Source organism: Panthera onca, chromosome X (assembly GCF_046562875.1).
Source record: "Panthera onca isolate mPanOnc1 chromosome X, mPanOnc1 haplotype 2, whole genome shotgun sequence".
Lineage (NCBI taxonomy): Eukaryota > Metazoa > Chordata > Mammalia > Carnivora > Felidae > Panthera > Panthera onca.
In genome coordinates this window covers 26,114,727-26,120,173 of record NC_138357.1, presented here as the reverse complement: position 1 = coordinate 26,120,173, position 5,447 = coordinate 26,114,727, and the positions used below count along the sequence as shown (strand labels likewise).

Genomic DNA, 5,447 nt, shown 5'->3' with positions numbered 1-5,447 from the left:
TGAACCATGAAATCACGACCTGAGCCGAAGTCAGACGTTCAACTAACTGAGCCACCTAGGCACCCCAGAAATCCACCATTTTTCATTATCAATGTGTTTCTATACTTGATACTAAAGGCTGACTTAATTGTCCAAAGAATTGTTTTTCAAGTGAAAACTATCCCAGTTCTCTCCACATTTTTACAGTACTGAGTACCTCATTTGTTGCTTGATGAAACTATGTCATAGTCTCTCTTGAACAGACTTATGTTAAATTGTCAAGGGGAGTGTTTACCTTCCTATTACTTTTATCACATTATAAACTCATATCTGATTTTCTACCCTTGTCATATTTGTCTTTTAGTGTTACTACTTACAGTTTTCTTCAGAGAACAAATGACTATGTTTGAGCTTTTTTCTCCAAATATGTTCTATTTGTCTTAGTACACATACTAAATTTATATTATTTGAATGATGTCAACACTAACCTCACAGGAACCTAAGGCTTTTCAGAAATTTGGATTCACCAATGAATGATACAAGAAGACTAAATAATGAAATATAGCATATGATTTCTCCATGATATTCAAATATGCCAAAATTCTTAAAAGATGCATACAGATCTCATAAATAAACAAAATAAATGCTGGAAAGAAACCATACCTGACCTATAATGGAGTCTAGCTTCTTAGGATTTTGGTAAATTTAGTTAATAAGTGTAATAAATATAATATAGGGGACATTTGTATATTACAGCTTCAGAAAACACATTCTATTTTAATTTCAGAAAAATCATTATAAATTAAATCACCTCCTCCTTTGGAGATTGCTATGGACTGAATGTTTGTGTCCTCTCAAAATTCATTTGTTGAAACCCTAATCCCCATTGTGATAGTATTAGAGGGTGAGACCTTTGGGAAGTGATTAGGACATGAGGATTATAGCCCTCATAAATGGGATTATTCCCCTTATAAAAAAGATCCTAGAGAGCTTTCTTTCTACCATGTGGAAACAAGGAGAATTCAGCAGTCTGCACCTCAGAACAGGGCTCTCAACAGAACCCAGCCATGCTGGAAAATGATATCAGACTGTCAGCATCTAGAACTGTGAGAAATATCTTTCTGTTGTTTACAAGGCACTCAGTCTATGGTATTTTGTCATAGCAGCCCAAACTGAATAATACAGAGGTATTTTCAAATTACTGAGACATAAATGAGGTAATATTTTAGAAGACACAGTATATGAAAATTGATTAAAAGAAAATTCAAATTGTTGTATGTAATAGTGATAATAGTAACAATAGCAATGATATTGTATATTAAATCAGTAATATGGCTCATATTCAATAACAGCCTCCATTTTGGTATGGGAAGCAATTGCCCTGAATTTGACCATTGCAGTAAAAAAAAAAAATGAAGTATTACAACTACAGTGAGCTGAAGTACATAATCAGATTATCTTTCAAGTAGTGATTACTGTAGAACGCTTTCAAGAACATTGAATGGGGATGTACTTGTTAAACTAAAAATGTGGAATTGACAAAATTAAAGCTCTTTGATCTCTAAAGTTTCTAAAAGCTCACAAGCTTCTTGAGGAAGATGTACATGGAGAAGGGGGAAAAAAAGCTTGAGCAATGTGCAATGTGATAGCCTTTATTTAAAAATTCCTTTAAAAATATGTTAAAATGCTTCTTGTGTTAGTAAAATTTGATTTTTAAAAGTGTACTTTTGTACTCACTTCGGCAGCACATATACTACAATTGGAATGATTAGCATGGTTAGAGATTAGCATGGCCCCTGTGCAAGGATGACATGAAAATTCATGAAACGTTCCACATTAAAAAATGAAATATAATAAAAATATACTTTTAATATTTTATGAAATTTGGGAAGTGGATGCTATTGGTCCTGGATTAAGTACATATTTAATAAAGGCATTATACTGTTTAAATAGGAAGAGACCTTTGTGTTTACTCTTGATTTCTTGTTCTCTATTTAGTCTAGGAACCAAGAAGCACAATTTTCTCCTTTAAGGCTATAATTTCTGGTGGGGATATTTCACACTCATAGTTCCCTGTATGTTAACAAGAGTCATACATTATTGAAGTTACAGATGTGTATGACAAGAGCATGGCTTTTGTGGTCGGTTTCTTCTGTTAAGTGCTTCTGATATTGTATCTACCATGAATATAATGGAAAAAAATATACAGCTATGTCTGGGTTGAAGGAGGTCTTGAAGTATGTACCATGGGTTTTGATTTACCTTGAATTTCTCATATTCAAAGATATAAAAGCACCTCTTAGTGATAAAGATAGTACTTGGAACAACATGTGTTGTTGCATTATCCAGATTGTTAAAACACACTTGGTGAAACTATAAATACAGCAGAAGTTTTTAACTGTAAATGGAGAATAGCAAAAATGTGTATCTCAGAAAGGAATTTACATCTCTTCCATTTCTTTAAAAGAAATATTGATGACTAAAGTAAATATAAGGTAGCTGCTATTTGATCACATTTTTCTCAGGCCTTTTCTCAGAAAAACAAATGATCTCAATATGTTAAAATTATAGAATTTATTTACAGAATGGTTTTCATATTTAATTTCCAATTTGAATTTATCTCATGATCTCTAAATCTTTGCAAATGCACACTTACTCTTTCATATACGGTTTAGAAAGGCATCTGAAAGGCTAACTTTTCTCATCTGTTGTGTATTTTTGTTAAATAGTAGTTTAATATAATATTTAATTATATTTATTTTATATAAATTGTATTTAACTTAATATTTAAATTATAATAAAATCATATTTGTTAAATAGTAATTTACATGATTAACCAAGTTAGCTATAATGTATAGGAGTAATAGACAAATATAATTAATGTATAAGTAAACAAGACTCTAGCGTTAGGAATATCCTAACACTAATTGGATAGAATTTTTAAAAAGTTTTTAATTCCATCGTGAAAATGGTATTCTAATTTTGAAGCTTCATACCATGTTCCAGGAGTCTTGCATCATATTCTGGCTTCATCTACCTCTCAAGATTCATCATGTACTTGCTTTATCTTCTCTTGCCACACGGGTGTCTCTTCAATCTTTTATTTGCTTCCTCTTACCAGAGAGCCTGGGACATTTTTCTCTCCATTTTTTACTTGCTTAATTCCTATTCTCTCTTCAGATCATAGCTTAGTGATCCTCATATCAATGAAGTCTTCCCTGAGCTTCCTGTCTTATTTTCATAGCACTTATTCACAATTTAAAAATTTCCATTTTTTAGATTATTATTTCCTTTATGTCTGTGTCCTCCCTACTATTCTGTGTATACCATGACATAAGGATTGTGATAGGTTATGTTCATCACTTAATGCCTAGTTCCCAGCATAGAGCCTTGCATATAGTTGGTACTTATTGTTGCATGGGTGGACTAAACTTAAACCAGTAATATCCGTACTAAGTTTACTTACCTGCAAGTTCTCATAGACATTTCTGTATTCTCCAGAAGATTACATGAATCTCTGAGAGCTAGAATTGTGTATAATATGCAGGATTTTCTCACAGTGCTTAACACAGTACATTGTGCATAGAAGCTATTTGATAAAAGTTCAATACATGCCCAGATGGTATAAGTAAAAATTATATGGTTTAAAATTTATATATTTAACTCACTTCATACTATTTACAGATGAAAAACAAGAAAAATAGTAATCTTTATACTAATTCTCACCCCTTACATTTATTTCCAGTGTCCCCTAGGTCAACAGAGAAAACATAACTGTCAGTGGAGTGCTAAGTAAAAGTAGGTTAGAGAAATTCTCATTTCATACTCTCTGGAGTAAGAGTAGTGTATCACCATGTATATATATGTATACTCATAGCTTATTCTTGAAGTAGGCACAATCAGTAGCTGCCTAGGGGGATGTGTGCAAGGGGCTTTAAAAATTGCCTAAACACATCATGATGCTCCTTGTCTGGTATGGCCCCAGTATCTAAAATTCTCACGGGAATTTCTCATTTCATTAGATAGCCAGAGACTTCTGTTAGCAGTATGTCAATTTTCTTATGTGAAGTTACTGGACCAAGAAGTAATGGTCATTTACCCTTGACTTGGGTTAGTGTAACAATAAGCCAACATAGGGTTAAGTTTTGATGAAGATGAAGAGAACAGCTAAAGTGTGACTAATGACAAACTTCTCAAGATGTGGTATGGATTAGAGAATGAAAGATTGAGGAGGACGGAGGCAATAATTAGGAAGCATTTGACTGGAGAAACACTGAAAGGCAGAAGTATAAGCACAAAATTTAGAACCATGAGCTAAGGAATTAGAATTCTAGTTCTGTGATGTGCAAGATCTATAATTTTGGGAGAGTTAATCCCTGAAAATCAATGTATTCATATTAAATGCTATACAAAAACATTGGCAATTATTTCTATGTGGCAAGTGCAATAGGTATTAGTTGAACCTGAAAAAATTTCATCTGTTTTACCATTTATCAAGTGTATTAGTTTTTCCTGTAATATCAGTTTAAGATAATATTGGTTATCAACATTTCATGGCTAATTTCAATCTCAGTTAGGCTATTTGGATAGCAATTTAAATATGCATAAACCAATCGATGAGGATCTTTGAATGGTTACTATGTATTTCATTCAAGATACTATGAAAAGAATGAGGCAAGATTCCTCCCTATGAAGAACTTAATATGGTATCCAGGAGGTGGACTTGGTGGACATGGAGAAATAGTTCACCTTTATTCATTCAACAAACTTATTGAGTTTTATCATCATACCAAGCACAGTTTAGGCACTAGGATACCAATATGAGAAATTGAGATACTCTTGAAGTGTAAATTTCATGGACAAGGTGGACAGTAGCTTAAAAAATAAATCTGTAATAGCCAAGTGGAGATAAGTAGTGTGAAGAAAAATAGAATAGGGAAAAAGGAATAGAGAGTGACAGGAGAGTGATTTTATATAGAGTGTTCAAAAATGATCTCTGTTAAGGAGGCATTTGAGCTTAAATCTGAAGAAGTGAGCAAACAAGCCAGATAAATGTCTTCAGGGAAAGATGTCAGGCAGGCAGAGGAAAAACCAGTGCAAATGTCCTGAAGCAGGTGTATGCTTGGTATGTTTAAGGAACAACCAGGAGGTCATTGTGGCTGGAATGAAGTTAAAAACAGGAGACGTGGTAGGAAATTGAAGTCAGAATGGTAGCAGAGGGGTAAGATCATATAGATTGGTATAGATTATTTTATATACCCAAGGCCATCATGATTCATTGGGTGTTGGATGCATGATCTGACATATATTTTGTAAGCATCACTTTGGCTGCTGTGTGGACAATAAACTGATGACTTGAACAAGAGTGGAAGTAGAGAGACTAGTTAAAAAACTATTATATTTGTCCAGACAAGAAATGGTGGGTTGGAGCAGGATAGTTATGAAGGTGGTGAAAAGAGTTAGTTTAT

General features: G+C 33.1%; 1 non-coding gene across 1 annotated transcript; it reads left to right on the top strand.

The window, feature by feature from the left end:
• The first annotated feature begins 1,708 nt into the window (after positions 1-1,708).
• Positions 1,709-1,820, top strand: LOC145714751 (U6 spliceosomal RNA). The gene has a single exon (XR_014136964.1). It is a non-coding gene; the product is annotated as a U6 spliceosomal RNA (small nuclear RNA).
• The last annotated feature ends 3,627 nt before the right edge of the window (positions 1,821-5,447 follow it).